This window comes from Antechinus flavipes, chromosome X (assembly GCF_016432865.1).
Source record: "Antechinus flavipes isolate AdamAnt ecotype Samford, QLD, Australia chromosome X, AdamAnt_v2, whole genome shotgun sequence".
NCBI lineage: Eukaryota > Metazoa > Chordata > Mammalia > Dasyuromorphia > Dasyuridae > Antechinus > Antechinus flavipes.
This window is the reverse complement of record NC_067404.1, coordinates 63,568,744-63,587,470: the sequence shown is the minus strand read 5'-3', so window position 1 is coordinate 63,587,470 and position 18,727 is coordinate 63,568,744. Positions and strand designations below refer to the sequence as shown.

The window sequence follows — 18,727 nt, the reverse complement described above, 5'->3', positions numbered from 1 at the left end:
AGTTTCCTCATTTGTAAAATGATCTCCAAAAATTCTTTCTGGCTCTAAATCTTATGACTGGTAAGGGGCTACTGAGGGCCATACCTTTTTCACTTGGATTTTGTTCCTTTACCTGGCCACTGTGAATTTGTTGGTCAGCGATCTAAAACGTCCTTATACATTTTAGCAAAAACAAAAAAAAATGATTTGGTGAAAAATGAGGGAGATCTGAATTCATAACTCATTTTGAATAAACACAAGTTATGATGCCAGACCTCTTAGTGCCTCTGTGAACGCTACTGTAGTAATAACAGACACTGATTCAGTCACAGTGACAGCATTCTGAGCATGAAATCAAGATAATTGTGGGTCCTATGACCCTACCCAAACACATTATAGTCATGTAATCCTGGAAGTCACAATCTCTCAAGACTCTTTTCAACTGTTTATAACTCTTGTTGCTGTGCAGGCATCTTACCATGTATTATCTCTAATGGTGGATGAGATCCACCAATTTAAATATGAGATGAAATCTTTAATACCAATGAAATCAAATCTATGCCTAGGATTTCCCTAGGAAAAAAGTGTGCACGTGTGTGCGTGTGTGTATACACACATATGTATCAAAAGCCTACATGGCATACTAAATATGATCCTTGATAGCTCAAACTCATGTTCAACAGGCCTTTTCACCACCTTCCTTTCCATAAATGTTCTTTGATTTTTCTTAAGATCAGAAAAACATAAGTACAAAATATTTATAGCAGCTCTTTTCTCAAGGCAAAGCATTGAAAACTGAGGGGACACCCATCAATTGGGGGAATGGCTGAATAAACTGTTGTGTATGATTATAATGGAATACTATTGTGCTATAAGAAATGATTAGCAGAACGCTCTCAGAAGAACCTGGAAAGCCTTCCACAAACTCCAACAAAACCAAATGTATTTGTGTATAAAGTAGTAACATTGTGGGATGATCGGTTGTGAATGACTTTGCTATTCTCAGCAATACAGTGATCTAAGACTATTCTGAAGGACCTATGGTGAAAACTGCTGTTGAAACTGATTATGTCTGAATACAAATTGAAGCATATTTTTTTTAAATTTTATTTTTCTTGAGGGTTTTTGGGGGCGGGTGGGAGGGAACTTAGTTTTTCTATTGAAACATGTTTTGCATAATTTTCCATGCCTTCTCAGTGGGGAGAGGGAGTAGGGAGGAAGGGAGAGAAGGTATAACTCAAAAGTTTTAAAAACACAATTGTTTTCCATGTAACTTGGAAAAATGAAATATTAAATGGGAAAAAAAGATCACTAGGAAGCCACTTTGCTGCTTTCTTGACTTGACTGTTACTGCTATTGCCAGCTCTTTCAGTTTCTAAGACTTTCAAATATCAGTGTTAACACTCCTTATTTCATTGTACAGTCACTTCCACTTTCTCCAATATACAATGAAAATAAATTTGAGAAGTGGAAGACTTGCTCAGGTAGAAGTCAACAGCCTCCGGAGTTTATCACTTTATCAACAGTTTGACCTAATCACTTCTAAAGCAAGTGTTGCTATTAAACTACAGATTTATTCATCCATTGATCAAAGACAAAATTATTACGTTGCTACACTTTTTTTTTTTACCATTTTCTTATATCTTAAACAATTCTGTAAAGAAGTCTTCCATTATCCAATTGTCCATTTTGTAATTCTCTGTTTGGTACTATCTTATCAGTTTTTAACTTTTAAGTCAACCACCTTTTTTCTTCTACTTCATGCACAATCTAGTTTCTGTAGGCCCTTCATTTTGCTTGACCTTTCCATCTTCATCACTTTGCTCCCACGCATCTGTGCAGGCTTTTGCAATTTAATTTTGCCATTTCTAGCCCAATTTCTTCACCTTCACTTTATTTATATTTATGATTAATTGTTTCTTCAGACAAGATTACCTATCTCGTTCTTTAGATTCCTATTTTTTTCCCTTGAGAAACTTACCTTTTCTTCCTTAAACAAAAAAGTCCCACACTACTAATCAGGCCTATACCTCAAAAATATCAAAGAAAGAACATGACCCAGATGTAAAAAAAAAAAAAAAAAAAAAAAAAAACACTTTTTGTGGGGGAAAGAACTGGAAAATGAGGGATGGCCCATCAATTGCATAACATTTAAATGAATTATGGTAATAGATATGATGGAATGCTACTGTGTCATAATAAATGATAAAACGGTTGGTTTCTGAGAAACCAGGGAAATTTTAATTCAAACTAACAGAAAACTAAGAAAACAATATATATCATAATTTTTTAAAAAACCAAAACCTTTGAAAGACTTAAAAACTCTGATCAATGCAATTATTAATGATTCCAGGGGACCAACAATAAAGAATATTATTCACCTCCTATCAGAAAGATAGATTACATTAAATGACATATTTCTAAATCTGTCCAAAGTAGGAATAAGTTTTGCTTGATTGTGTATTTGTGCAAGGATTTCTTTTTTTTCTTCCTTTTTCAACGGGAAGGGGGGAGGATTAAGGAGGAGTAAATACTTAATTGACAAAGAACTTAATCTTTTTTTATTAATTTTTCTTTTAGGCACTTGGGGTTAAGTGACTTCCCTGGCCTTACACAGCTAGACAACATTAAGTGTCTGAGGCTGGTTTTGAACTCCAGCTCTCCTGACTTCAAGACCAATGTGCTCTATCCACTTCACCATCTAGCTGCTCCTCCCCGAAATTAATCTTGTAAAAAAAAAAAAAAAAGCCACACCTCATCAAATTGTCATCCTAAAAAAGGAATAGAGCTTCCTTCTTAATTACTTCATCTGCATTTTCCCCCCTCTGTTCTAATAGAAAATTGCTCATCTACATATTTTTAAATACTTCATGGTTATGGGCGTGGGTACTCCCAACACCTCTTCAGATCATCTCCAATGCCTCAGGATGTGATCTTTGTGACTTATGATGGCCAAAATACTTACTCCTTTACCATCAACCCCTTGGTAAGCTTTTTACAACACAATAAGTGGAGTCCTCAGCTAAATTTAAGATTTGTCAAAGCTTGGGCTCTACTGATATACAAAACAAGTCATCAGAAGAAGCGAGAAGGCAACTTCCAAATGTGTCTGCCAAATTTCCACAACTTTGAGAGCTTAAAGCAGTGTTTCTACTGGGCTTATACCCCAAAAAGATACTAAAGAAGGGAAAGGGACCTGTATGTGCCAAAATGTTTGTGGTGGCCCTGTTTGTAGTGGCTAGAAGCTGGAAAATGAATGGATGCCCATCAATTGGAGAATGGTTGAGTAAATTGTGGTATATGAACATTATGGAATATTATTGTTCTGTAAGGAATGACCAGCAGGATGAATACAGAGAAGACTGGCGAGACTTACATGAACTGATGCTGAGTGAAATGAGCAGAACCAGGAAATCATTATATACCTCAACAACGATACTGTTTGAGGATGTATTCTGATGGAAGTGGACCTCTTTGTTAAAGAGAGCTAATTCAGTTTCAATTGATCAAGGATGGACAGAAGCAGCTACACCCAAAGAAAGAACACTGGGAAATGAATATAAACTGCTTACATTTTTGTTTTTCTTCCCGGGTTATTTCTACCTTCTGAATCCAATTCTCCCTGTGCAACAAGAAAACTGTTCAGTTCTACACACATATATTGTATCTAGAATATACTGTAACCTATTCAACATGTAAAGGACTGCTTGCCATCTGGGGGAGGGGATAGAGGGAAGGAGGGGAAAAATCGGAACAGAAGTGAGTGCAAGGAGTAATGCTGTAAAAAAAATTACCCTGGGATGGGTTCTATCAATAAAAAGTTAGTTTAAAAAAACAACTTTGAGAGGTTAATTTTGGCTGTTATCACCACATTGCCTAAAATGATCAACTAATACCACTTCTCGACGCTCTAATTTATATCCATGGTCATGTATTAAAAAAACTAGTTAAACTCTTATTTGTACATCTGCTTTCTGTGTAAACAAATATGCCACTCAGTGATTTTCCCCCTTTAATAAGAATAGCCTTTTGCATGCAAAGAAACTTCCCTCTTTATGACTTCTTTCTTCTACTACAATTCTATATTATTAATATTCTTTTGATTTTTGAAAGACTCTACTTTCTAGCTTGACAGTTTGGGGTTTTTGGTTTTGGCTGTTTGTGTGTTTGGGGTTTTTTTTGAGGTGATCTGGGTTAAATGCCGACGTCTAATAAGAGTCTGAGACTTGATTTGAATTCAGATCCTTCTGACTCCAGAGCCAGCACTCTATCCATTGCACCACCTAGCTGCTCCTTTGACAGTTTTTTTAAAGGCTTTTTTATTATTATTATCCTCTTGCTTTCCTTTAGTCCTAGTCCAAACATATTTCCTTGTTTTCCTTTGACATCTGACTACTACTCCTTACCTCAGGTTCTAACATTACTTTTCTCTCCTGTAGTCATATTTCTTTAAAACCCAGCCCATTCCTGACACACGGTGAAAGTTTAACAAATGCTTGGTGACAGACTTCATTTTCATGAGCTTTTCTCTGATTAAATTTCTTTTTTTCTCCTCTTAAATTTCTAAAAAGAGTCTTCATCCTCCCCTTCCTTCCCATCTCTGTAGATCTCTGATGGGCTTCTTTTCTAGGAAACAAATCTACCCTGTCTCTTCCTCTCAGGGGTTCTCTTATATTTTCTGTCTGCCCTTCTTCCTCACCCCTGGGTATCTCTACCTATTCCCTTATCCCTTTGCCCTTAAAATATGAAATATTGGCTCTCCCCCCAACTATCCATTCCATGCTCAAGTCTGCCATTTTCTTTTTCTCTAAAGTTCCAAGTAGCTGTACTCCTTCAGACAAATGTTACCATGTCAGATAGTTAATTTTTCCTGTATTTCTGTGTAATTCTTCAAGATGGTTTGGCAGGACTGAACTCCATCTTTTTTTATGGCAAGATTTCCATTTGTCTACACAGATACATGCCTGTCACTTGGGGCTAAACACAATTCACTCCCTCTAGCCTTATCTACCCTGACTAAAACAGAGAACTCCCAAATAAGGAGACTCCCTTTACCAATGAAGGTTAGCACCTTCTCTGCCCAGAAAAAAAAAATGTTCAATTTATGTCAGAGATAGGACCTGATTTCAGGTTTCCCAGCGACCAAGGTCAACTCTGTAACTATCAAAACACCTCTCATCTGCCTTCTTAATGGAAAGCACTGCTGCATCCTTGTTCTCCACACTTTAAACACTGTTCCTGGCTCCACAATGCATTCAGGTGACTTTCCTAAGCCAGACCTTTGCTGATTCCTGTATCAGGGAATGCCACTTTTTTTGTTTCTAAGTGCAAAAGATCTGAAAGGTGGCACAATGAATAGAGTGTTGCTCTTGGAGTCAGGAAGTCTGGAGTTCAAATGTATCGGGGGCTTACTAGCTATGTGATCCTTGTCAAGTCCCTTATAACCTGTGACTCTCTCCTCATCTTTAAAATGGAGATAGCCATCGTGGTGGTTGTGAGGATCAAATGAGAACATAGGTAAACTGTTTTACAAACTTTAAAAGCTATATAAATGCTAGCTATTAAGATGGTTAGCTTTATCGTCCTCATTCTGTGGTTTAATTTCACATTTGGGTAGGGAAAAATATGTCTTTATGTTCACTAACCTCCTCTGATTGAAAGTCAGCATTTTCTTCAATTATTTTAAAACACCATTGAGAGAAATCTCTAAGACTGCCAACAAAGGTTAAGAACCCCTGACCTATATATATTTGGTTTCATTCTTGGAAAAAAAGACCCAATACATAAATCTAACTTCTCTGCCGATCTGAAGCTCAAACTATACTGCTTTCTTCCAGGAAAACACTGCAGATACATGCCTTGAGTCGGTCCCAAATGGGCTGATAATTGGGCCTGTATCACAGAATGTCTTGTGGGGCAGCTGCTCCAATCCCTTCTCAAAATGAATACACTCTCAAGATGTTTCTTTTCTTGAAGAGGTTCCTTCCCCTCACAGAAAGCTGCTGTGAGATAGTAGGAAAATACTTTAGATCCTCAGAACCTTGTTTTCCTGATCTGACACCTTGCTCTGATCATTTCATAGGTGGGTTGTGGAGATCAAAAGTGAATGTATATATAAAAGTGATGGGGGAAAACTGGGAGGCTTCAAAGAAAAGTAAAGCATCATTACTGTGCAGCACTGGGGAAGAAGATATCATTGCTCTTTTCCTAAGAGGAGCGCTCAAGTTGCTAAAATTTCTCCTTTTCTGGGGGTATGCAACAGCATCTTCTAAGGGAAAAAAAAGATAAAGGACATACACAAGAGCATAGGCGGTTGTATTTCCCTTTTCTAATTGATAGAGACAATGTCAAAATTACTACAAAGAGGAACGTTTTAAAAAGAAATCTTTCCTGATAAATAATAGAATCTGAATATTAGAATCTGAATATTTCTTTCATTGGGAAAAACATCTTTCCTGGCAATTTATAATGAATGCTAGAATTATGACAGTAATATATGGAGATTAAATAACTTATTCAAGGCCCAGCTATTTCTTAATCTACTCTCTCCACCTCAATCTCCTCACCTAAAAAATGAGGACATTGGATACAGCAGATAACACTCTCCGGTGCAGTCTGATCCAGATCAAAATATAACAAGGATATATTTAACAAAATAAATAAAAATACAACATCACATATCACACTATCACATTTTAAAACTAAGTCAGCGTGCATCCTACAGCAAGATCCTAGAATCTTGTCTGCAGTTTAGCAGTCTTTGTTTTTATTTGAAGTTTATTTGAGTTTGACACTACTGGGATGACGAATAGGCAAGTTGAAAATCTGTGCCCGGGATGGACTTTGATCACCAGGAAGGTCTCTGCACAAAGGACATCACAGATCTAGATGCCCCTCCCCCCAAAAATTAAATCATGCTTTGAAAAATCGCTTGAACAAATGAAACAGGAAGATAAGTTAGAATGTCAACCCAACAATCCTGCTATGAAATGAAAAAGAGGCCTGAACTAGAATTGTGGTGATGGGGATAAAAAGAATCAACAGGATTTAGTAACTGTAATATGGAATATATTGGAGAAGGAAGAACCAAAGAGATGGGTCAATGATAGGAGATTGATAAATAGAATAATCAAGGCAGGAATAAAAGGTGAGGTTTTGTTTTGGGGAGGCAGGGAAGATGATAAACTGTTTTGGACAAGTAGAAATTGCTAATAGGCAGTTGAAGATATGAGGTTGGATTATAGGCAAAAACTTAATTAGACTTGAGTTCAAATCATACCTGTCACTTCAACTATGAGACTGGATAAGTCCCTCAACCTCTTGATACTCTAGAGAAGTCTCAGACTCTTGAGTTGTGAACAAAGTGTCAAACTGCATCATTGACGGAGTTCCCTATATCACTGAACTCACAGGTCCATTCTCTATCACTAATCCTTCACTCAGAGGTTGAAGAAGACAGAGTAGAGGAGAAGGGGTCACAGAATAAAGGATAAGAAGATCTTCTAGACCAGCAGTATCAAACAAACTGAAATGGGACTTATTAATCCATACATAAGGATCCCTATGGGCTATATATTAATTTCATTTTAAAAGGTAATTTTATCTGTGTTTTATCATTTTTATTTTGTTCAATATTTGAATGTAATTTGGACCTGTTTGGGAGTGTTGCAGCTGCCACATGACCTTGAGCACCTTCTCTCTATTCTGTGCTACCTCTCCCCATTACCAGAGCAGTCTTCCTAAGATGCTGCCTTCATGCTACTCTCATGCTCAGAAACTTTTAGGGACTCTTCATTGCTAAGAAGATGACACCTACACTCTTTGGCCCATCGTTGAAGCATCTGCAATTTGAACCCCCTACTAACTAAAACCCCTTACTAAAAAACTAACTGGAGCTTAAAAGCTCTACTTTAGCCAGGCTGTGCTAGTCATACCTTCCTCCAAACCTGCCTTTTAATTCCTGTCACCGTGCTTTGCTTGTGTTTATGCCTTTCATCTAGAATGCCCTCCTTTCTTTTTCTCTACTAAAAAAAATTCTGTCTCTGCTTCTAGACAATTCAAATCTCACTGCCTCTCTTAGCATCTCATAAGACTTCTGCTTCTGAAGTAGATGGGCACTTAAACTTTTATCTGACCTTGCACCATTTTAAAAACATTTTTAATATCTGTATTCTTGATACTCCAACTAAGGTATACGCTGCTATAGAGCAGAGATGATTAACAGTTCTGCTTATTTATTCCCAGACAACTAGGGTAACTCAGAATTTGCAGATAGTAATACCTCATTTATCTAAACACCTTATTAATAACCTGGCTAACAACTGGGAACCAAGAAATAAACAAAAGGTCTTCAAGTCAAAATAGATGTCACCAGAGTTCATGTACCAAAAAAAAAAAAAAAAAAGCTGCCAAGGAAAATAACGGGGGCAGTAGGCACTCTCCCACTGAGAGGACTTCAGAAGAAAAGTGAGGGGGAGACAACACTAGCAGAACACGAAAGGCTGCACAGATCAAGTGAAAGCAGTAAACAGATCACTCTGGGCCTAACAACTGGCTGTTCAAGCACAGGTTGAATCCTAGACCTCATCTGTCACCTGCTCCTCCTCAAAACCTTGTGGGATCCCGGTTCAAGACAAGTTATCATCTTTGGGTCCTTTTGACCCCACAACCTGTTTCCTAATTCTTGAACTTGGCTTGTTCACCATCCAGCTTTAATATTCCTCCCCAACCCTGTGTGTGAATTTCTTAGTGGTAACCTTCTCCCCAGCTTCATTCACATCTCCCTAATTAGGAGAGTTCAATTAGCATCAACCTGCTCAATAGCTGCCAGGGAGTGAACCAGGAGGGAAAAAAGAAATTCCCCATGACCTCATTGCCAGCTGATTCACACTTATTTTATACTCAGTTACAACCGACTTAATCTGGTTTCCCAGGCCACAGCCCATTCTTCTCCAATTAACTTTCTAAGGTTGGGCTAGGGACAGACATGCTGAAGAGTATGGAAGCTCTATCTGAAGGCCAGATAGTAAGGAGGAAGATAGAAAAGAAAAACTGCATCAAGCATCCTCTGTTGATAAATGGTTAAAGGATAAGAACAGGCAAGAGTCAAGGAAAGAAATTCAAGCTACCTATAGTTATAGGGGAAAAAAGGCTCCAAATCACTAATTATTCAACATGCAAATTAAAGCAATTCCAAGGGTCCATTTCACACCCTTCATATTAGTGAGGCCGACAGAAAAGGAAAATGACAAATATTGGAAACTACAGGAAAACAGGTTCATTAATAGACTTTTGATGTAGATGTAAATTGATCCTACCTTTTTAGAAAACAATTTGGAACTCAGCCCCAAAAGTCACTAAAATCTGCATATTCTTTGGTAATAGTAGCTCTGAGACAGACCCAAGATTAAAGAAAAAGAACAGAATCCACGTGTCCAAAAATACATTTTTTTTTTGTTTTTTGTTTTTTTTTGTTTGTTTGTTTTTTTTTTTTGTAGTGGCAAAGAACTGGAAACTAAGGGGAGGTAGGCCTTTGGTAGAGCAATAACTGAAAAATTGGCAAAACAAATTTTGAAAGACTTAACTAATGTAACCATCAACTCCAATTCTAAAAGACTGATGAAGGAGGGAAGTGATAAGACTACAGAAAGAATGAGACACATTTTTGAACAAGGCCAATGAGCAGAAATTGGTTTTGCTTGACTACACGTTTATTTATCTGGCTTTTGTTTTTAATGGGGGGAGGGGAGTAAGGAGAGAAAGTAAATGCTTATTCATTGAGAAAAAAGGAATTTAGAGAATTATCTAAAGCAGAAAAAAAATTAAAACAGCCCTAACAAGTGTCAGTAGATCCTGAAAGCATCATTGTATTAAAATACTGTGGAACAACAGAAATTCAGGATGATGGCCCTCATTCATGAAGAGAAGTTTAAATTTTATTCCATGTTTTTGTGAAGAAGAGAGGGAAGTGTGTAAAATTTTAAAAAAATATTAAAACAATTTGTTTTGCAGTTTGGACATTTAAAAAGGGTAAGCTTTTGTTCGGACATTTCACTCACGTGCAACACAGAAGAATGAACAGAGTCAAAGACACTCCTTTGTGGAATACTTGGGTGATGGAGAGGAGAAGGAAGAGGAGGCAACAAAAAAAGAGAATCAGAAGGGCAAAGGGACCAGGAGAATTAAAAGTGTCATGGAGGCCAAGAGAAGAAAGCTTCAAAAAGGTTGATCAGTATTATGAAAACTTGAATAGAGCTATTTGGCAAAGATGAGCACTTCCCCTCCCCCCCCCCCTTGCTGCTCAGGGTGCTATGAGCAGAATGGGGTAGATGAAAGCCAGATTTCAGGAGATGGAAGAGTTCTGAATGGACTAATGAAGCATCATCGAGCTAAGTCATTTTTGTAAAATTTCTTTTTGGAAACTTAAAAGTCAGACAAAATAGGGTGATTTTAAGGATGAGCAGATCCAAGTGTCCCGACAGTTGTTTTTGTGTTGAGTGGGATGGGAAGAGCTATCTTTTTATGAAGATAGAGGAAAGAGGCAGTTGAGAAATCAGAGGTTAAAGACATTAACTAATGAAGCAAAGACTCAGAAAAGGTGGGAGAGGATAGAACGGAAAACATCTAATGTGAAGCCGGAGGCATGGTTGGGAGCACAGGAACAGAAAAATACTTTGAGGTGAACATGGAGGTGGATGTGGGAGTTCACATGTGATGACTCTTCTCAGTCAAGCATAATAAGGTACATTCTGCTAACGTCAAGGTTGAGGTAGTATTGGGGGATTTAATGACCCCATACAGGCTCAGAACAGCCACAGTGAAGGACTGAAAGTAGCGGCGAAAGTCTCTTTGAAGTGACACAAGCAGAATTGTAATGGGCTAGGTCTGCACACTTCACCTATATCCAGCTGGGGTTCAAAGAGCAGGTGACACTGGCTGGGGTAGTGGCATTTACAGTCATTGGGGGGGAGAGGAGGAGAGGGAAAAGAAGGGGGGAGAAGGGGGAAGAAGGGGGAGAAGGAGAATGAACATAAATTCCCCATCAGCCACTTCATGCTTAAGATGAATAGGGAATTATGAATCAGATGAGGGCTAATGAATTGGGTGACTTGGGCAATGAAGTAACTACAGAACCACAAAACAGGTCAAGGAGCAGATTCAGTGAGTATGGAGAGTAGGAGATGTGATCATTGGAAAGGGGGTTGAGATCAAAGAAGGAGAATTTGAAGTGGAGAACATGGAGGTGAAGGCTTTCTATGTAGTTATTAAGGATCTGGAACAAGAGACCCAGGAAAGGAAAGAGAGGAAAAGTTTCAGAAACCCAGGATCTCACAGACCTGACACCAAGGCTTAGATTTGACACAAAGGCAATAACTGTGACTGATAATCAGAAAACCACATACAGTTGGGACCCAGGAAGATCCAAAAGGACACTGTACTTGCAAGAATCCCATTGTTCTCTCTGGAATTACGCCCCAAAAGTTCTCAAACTGTGCATACTCTTTGATCCAGCAGTGCTACTACTGGGCTTATATCCCAAAGAGATCATAAAGAAGGGAAAGGGACCTGTACGTGCAAAAATGTTTGTGGTGGCCCTGTTTGTAGTGGCAAGAAACTGGAAAATGAATGGATGTCCATCAACTGGAGAATGGCTGGGTAAATTGTGGCATATGAATGTTATGGGATATTACTGTTCTGTAAGAAATGACCAGCAGATGAATACAGAGAGGCCTGGAGAGACTTACAGGAACTGATGCTGAGTGAAATGAGCAGAACCAGGAGATCATTATACACTTCAACAACAATACCGTATGAAGATGTGTTCTGACAGAAGTGGATCTCTTCTACAAAGAGAAGATCTAACTCAAGTTTCAATTGATCAATGATGGACAGAAGCAGCTACACCCAGAAAAGGAACACTGGGAAACGAGTGTGAACTGTTTGCTTTTTTGTTTTTCTTCCCATTTTTACCTTCTGAATCCAATTCTTCCTGTTCAACAAGAGAACTGGATGGTTCTGCGCACATATATTGTATCTAGGATATACTATAACATGTTTAACATGTATAAGACTGCCTGCCATCTAGGGGATGGGGTGGAGGGAAGGAAGGGAAAAGTTGGAACAGAAGTGAGGGTAAGGAATAATGTTTTAAAAAATTACTCATGCATATGTTCCGTCAATAAAAAGTTATAATAAAAAAAAAAAGAATCCCATTGCTCTCCTCCTGCCTTCAGGGTGCATCAGCAAACAATATTCTCCTTTCATATCAGGCACATACCATTCCCCTCAAGCTTTGAACATATGGTCTTCCAGTTAAACAAGGAAAGGTCAAGATTTTAAAGAAGCCCCAAATCTGGCCATATTTGTTAGGCCAAAACCTTTGGGATCTGATATCGTCCACTGCAGCTGCTCCCAAAATCCCTTGGTGATGAAACATCTTCACTCTCAAGAGCTCAAAGAAAAAATTTTCCCAGTCTCACAACACTCCTAGCAAGTAAATAAGGACAGTCCTTGAAAACATTTTACAGTTAGAGAAGTTGAGGCACACTTAAGTTCAAACTGCCTGCCTCTGCTCAGGAGAGAAGCCCTTTCTTTAAGCCAAAGGGATTCCTTATCTGTGGTAAAGCGACAAAAATGAGGATAAGACTCGGGTTCCATTTGGCTTGAAAAATCAGGGTGAAATCTTGAATATACCAAGTCATTTCCTTAATCTATGATTTTCTTATCAGTAAAATGGAGATGATACATCTATCTCCATCATGGGGGTCATTTTAATGATATAAAAAGGTAGGAGTATATGCACCAAAAAATTTTTAAATAAAACCTTGCAAAAAAAGGATGAAAAACAAGGGAGACCATGGGGTATAAGGGGCTATGGTCTGGGTAGGAGACCTGGAGAATTGGGTTTAATTTCAAAATCCCTTCTGAATCAGTTTCCTCATCTTCAAAATGAAGCAATTGGAATTGCTCTCTAAAATTTTCTTCGGTTTTATCATCCTATTTTGGACCTTTGGCCTTGCTTCCTTCCATTACTCATTTTTTTTTGGGGGGGGGGCACCTTTAGTAATTTCATCCAGGACACTGCTAGAGGAAGTCATGCAAATAATGCCAATTGGGAGCTCACAGGATCATAGATTCAGAGCTTGAAGGGATAGACTATTGAGGTCATCGAGAATAATCCCCCCCCCCCATTTTACCGTGGAAGACAATGAATCCCAGAGAGATGACACAGGAACTAAGAGGCAGACCGAGGTTTGATCCCAGGTAATCTGGCTCCAAATTTAAGCGCCCTTCTCACTGAACCAATGTTACACTGAAAAAGCCACTCCTGATTTTTTTTCTTCAATCAAAACAAAAGAAGACCAAGTTGGTTGGCTTGTTTTCTCCTGATGCCTCAGAGTGTTCCCCACTTAGTACATGCCCAATAAACAGCCGTGAAATAGTCATTTTGTATTCTAATAGTATTCCAGATTTCAACCAGGACCTGATAACAGTTTGTTTTAGGGAAGAGAGAGAGGGAGAGGGAGAGAGTGTGAGTGTGAGTGTTCATTTACTCTGTCCTCTTTTAAGTCCCGGATGGGAAAATGATGTGCTTCATTGCGCCTCCTACTGGCAGTTACCGCAACGTCATTTTTCAAATACCATAAAGCATCTCTTCCAGATGTGACACTCCATGATTCGGAGATTCCTTTCCCAATAAAAGGGAGTTAATTCTTCTCTTTTTCCAGGGTTAAGCCTGGACAAAGGAATGGACCTGAGGAGGTAAAGAGGAGGTTTGAGGAGCTCTGCAGCTGCTGCTCTTACCGTTAGCCTAAATATGAAAGGAGACTGGAACTGTCCATTTAGACAAGTGACTAATTCAAAACCAAACTGTGTTGGAAAAAAGCACTTCTTCCTTTTTTCAAATGGTCACATTAAGCATGATCTGAAGGTAAGGAAAAGCACAGGCTTTTCCCAAGCACCCTGTTTTTAAACAGTTTTACCAGCTGAATAAGAGACAGCACAGACTCAATCAGTTGGTCAATAAGCATTCATTAAGTTGTTACTGTGTGCCAGGCACTGCTCACAATGGATAAAGCACTAGCCTCAAAGCCAGCAAAACCTGGCTTCAAATTTTGCCTCACACACATCGGCTGTGTGACCTTGCTCAAATTCCTTCACCTCTCATTGTTCTAGTGAGCTCCCCAAGTCTCAGGATTACAGAGGGGTCACTGACGGGCTTTGGGAGAGGGAGTTCCTCACCAGAAGCTCCCCATTACTGAATTCCCAAGTCAATTCTCCAACCCCTACTATCCAAACAATCATAGTCAGATCGCCAAGGGGAAGGGCCATGTTCAATTTCTTTATACTGTGGAAACCTCTCTGAGCCCCAGACAAATCAACATGCACAATAAACATTCCTTGATGGTGGTGGATGAGGCGATGGTGATGAAGATGCCGACTATATGGAAAGTAAGGGGTCCCTCAGCACATACCAAAAGGGTTTTGCCCGCGAGAACAAAACTGGTAGGCTTGAATTTGGCCTTATGTGAACAAAAAGTACAAATAGTTCTTAAAGGACTAAGGTCAGTCAACATATGGCCTCATTCTAATTTAAAGTCACAACAAATGATTATGCTACCAGAACTTTATTTAAATGGAAGAGATCCCGATTTTTTCCTCTTCCAGTCACTAGTGGTTGGTTGGCTTTTGTCCACAGCTCACAGACCTTAAAAGTAAAAAGGACTTGAAGACATACTGCCCCCTTCCTTTGAGAAGGGAACAGTTATGCTGATTTTACAGCTGATGCCGTGGAGTGACCAAAGAACAGGAACCAAACGAAAACACTTTCTCCTTGGAACAGAGTTCTTTATACACTTTTGTCATTCACTAATCATTAACTTAATATAAAGATTCCATCATTTAAGCTGATGAAGTTGACATTACCTACAATTTTGTTTACATATAATTGCCCCAATTAATAAAAGCACTATTTTCAAGTAAACTGGAAAGATCTGTTTCATTTTCACTGTGGGTCATGAGTCCATCTGAGGTCTTGTCACTGAATGTGGGAGTCATGAAATTATGATTTTCTTATCAGTAAATGTTTGATTTGTATGCCTATTTTACATACCTGTGGGTGGATAAAAATTTCTTGGACGAAAAAGTGGAACAAGTTTAAGAAACCCTGTTTTACATAACTCAGGAATGCAGAGTTCTCATAAACTTTGGCAATATCAGCTTTTTCTTCTTTCTTAAACATTAGTGAAGACGGATATTAGGAATAAATGGACAAGCACAGAGTAGAAAGAAGGGAAAATGGAAAGATACCACAAGATGAGAGAAGTAACAGGGGTGTACAAAGAAATGCAAAGTATAATTCAAGAGTTGAAAATCTGAATATCATTTTGATAAGTACAAAGTCAGCTCAATTTGCACAAGGTAAGAAAGCAGTCAATAGTTGTCAAATTTGAAAGATTAAGACTCACCCAGATTCTTAGAATCACAGAATCTCTTGGATGTCCTTAAACTACTCCATTCATTCTCAAGAATCTTAGTTAAAAAACTGAAACCCATGCAGAATGATTTGATCGGAAGCAGTATTATGAAAAAGATTCTGGAAATGGAACAAGTTGATGAATGTCTAAATTTAAGAGAGCTGTTTCGATTAATAATCACGTTTAGTAATATCAATTAACATCTCTTAATCACAAGATGTAAAGTATACATCAGGTAAAATCAAGTTGTACTTTTTAAACCCCTCCCCAATTTCTCTTCCATAGTAAATTCTCTAAAAGTTAGGACGGATTTGGGCTCGTCCAATTTTAAAAGGCATTTGCGGCCTCTCAGCACTTAAATATCCAGTTTGTTGTTTCTCCCTTGGCATGTAGTTTGACATTGGAACTCTTGATGAGGAAAATCTCTGCAAAGAAGTTAAAAGTATAAACATAAGTAGGTGCCACATGACAAAACTCTTGTTCATATTTAGATGCGATTCTGTCAGAGATCACCAGGTTCAAAGTACTACTGTGGAAAGATTCAAGTCATTAAAGAAATGGTCTCCTAGCAGACGAATTGCTTGTTGTTTCATTCATCTATCTATTCATCCATCCATCCATTCATCCATTCAACAAATATTTACTGAGTGGTTACTATGTGCAAGCCACCTTGTACTTACGGTATTAAATACCAAGAGTGGGACACACAAATTCAGATATTATGCACAACTAAAAGTGTTTGCATTAAGAAGAAGTACAATGCAAACCCTTCAGGAGACTCCTTAGTTAAACTTTTTCCAGCATTACGGAATGAAGGTGTGCACTTCAATGAATGTTGACACTGTCTACTTGTACCTTAATGTAAACATTTGTCCAAGCTGTAAAAAGACTATGCTTTTATTCTTTGCTCCTAGACCACACTTTGTATTTGTTGTTTTGGTTGTTTTTATAATCATGTATTTGCATTTACAATTATATCACAACATGAATTTTCTTCAGATTCTTATAAACACTATTACTTACATATTTCACTGACCAGAACTTTATTTCTACTTCCTTCTATGCTAAAACTTTATTTGATGTCATATATACTGATTTCTGCAAATCATAAATCTTATGATGAATATAACTTTCATTCAGAAAGAAACCTTTTAAATGTGTAGAGTTTACTACTTTAAAAGAAAATTTAATAAAGTATGGTTCCATTAGATTCTCATTTTAAGATGTCTGTATTCTCTTGAAAACAATTTAATCAATTGTTCTCTCCATCCTTGAGGGGTGAATTTTCAAGTTTTCCCCAAATATAAATTTTCACAAACCCTGGGCCATTGTGAATCTGCACAGCAAGGAGAGGGACCCATGTATTCTTAAAACAAGGCAGCAGAGATCTCTCTGGAAATCATTTAATCCTCAACTTTCTTAGCTATAAAATGGAGTCCATGGTACCTACCCAACATAATTGTCATGAGGTTCAAATGAGGTACTGTGTGCAAAATACTTTGTAAGCTATTATAGGTTACGTAAATGTCATTATTTATTATTCTTGAGAAGTAGCATGGCAAAATAGTAGGCAGAAGGTGGAGCTTGGAACTGGGAAGACCCAGATTCAAGTCCCACTTCTTAGACACAACACCTATGTGATTATGAGCAAATCACTCTCATTGCCCAGGCAACTCCCTATTGGAAAGTTCTGGCTGGTTGCCGAGATTTGTTTGTTTAAGGAGTTTGCAGGCCAAGAGTTTCCCATAATACAATAAAGTTTACCTTCCTCCTCTCTGCAACCTCTTCTGCCCCCCCGCCACACCACCACCTGTCCCAAGACAGATGATTGTTATGATGATGTAAGACTTCTGGAGGAGAGAGCACTGTTTTGGCCATGCCTTGAGGTGTTATGGGCCCATTTCTGGTAAGTGACTTTGTCCCTTCCTTCTTCCCACTTCCACTACCAATCTTGTTCCTATTCTGTGGACTCATTTTGATAGAAGAATCTGCCCAAGGCTCTTGGGTTTCCCTTTGATCCGTTTGCCCACCTGCTCCACTATCACTGTTTTTCTCTTGCACACCACAGTGAAGAGAGATGCTGAAGTGAACACTGTATGTCTTGAAAGAGAGTACAAGACATGATGAGCACAACAAGTTCGCATTATCATGATGATCTGAAAGCATGAGTTGATGCATCACACGCTACCGATACTGTAAAAACTGAAATTGCAGATGTTTAAGGGAGGGGATCACCTCCTGTGCTACATACATACACTGGTAAATTTTCAGGCAAAATTCATGTTGCTTTTCGCTTTATAATATCTTAAAAACAACATTTGAAGAAAACAATTTTATCTGCAAGATTTGTCCCAATATGATATACATCTTTGCTCCTATGCGTCCACCACCCTTCACAAACTTCTAGAAAACAACTTGCTGAGCCATCAGCATACTTATTGTATTTTCAATGAAATGGACAAAGTCACACATACAACTTGCTGGCTACAAAGGCGTCATATGAACTCAATCACAATGTTTTCTAAGTTTCCCTGCCTTTGATCTCTGCCCATCCAATCAAACTAGCACATGGTTACACTTTCAATATGTCACTGCTGGGCTTAAAAAGTTTTGTTGGCTTTGATTACCTTACAAAATAAAAGTCAAACTTCAGAACCTGGTATTTAAGAGTCTCCTACAATTTTCCATCCTTGACCTTTCTTTCCCTATACTCCCCTACATAAATCCTTTGCTAAAGCCACATAGTGTGAGGTAGTATGGTAGAGGAAAGAACACTGGATTTAGAATCCAAAGATGATGGGCTCTTCTTACATCTTGGTTCGGGGATGGGGTGACTTTCAGAAAGTCACTTCAACTTGTTATGTCTCAGTTTCATGACAGAGATTTGACTACATGTATTAGAAAAGACAAAATGGGAGGCCAGGGGACCATTTACAAGGTTACTGTCCCATTGACCCAGCAAAACCATTACTAGATCTGTATTCCAAAGAGATAAAATGAAAAGGAAAAGGCCCTACATATACAAAAATGTTTGTAGCACTCTTTTGTGTGATTGGAAATAACTGGAAATTGAGAGGATCAATCAATTAGGGAATGGCTGAACAAATTGTAGTAAGTTAATGTAACGGAATACTGTTATACTATAGGAAACAATGAACAGGAGGATTTCAGAAAAATCTATAAAGACTTGCATAAACTGATGTCGAGCGAGGCGAGCAGAAACAGGAGAATATTGTACACAGTAATACCAAGACTGTGCAATGATCAACTTT

The 18,727-nt window shown here is 38.3% G+C and overlaps 1 protein-coding gene across 3 annotated transcripts in view; it reads right to left on the bottom strand.

Annotated features, from left to right (window-relative positions):
* Positions 1 to 18,727, bottom strand: part of ZNF711 (zinc finger protein 711) — a 110,195-nt gene that overhangs the window by 39,056 nt on the left and 52,412 nt on the right. The window lies entirely within an intron of this gene.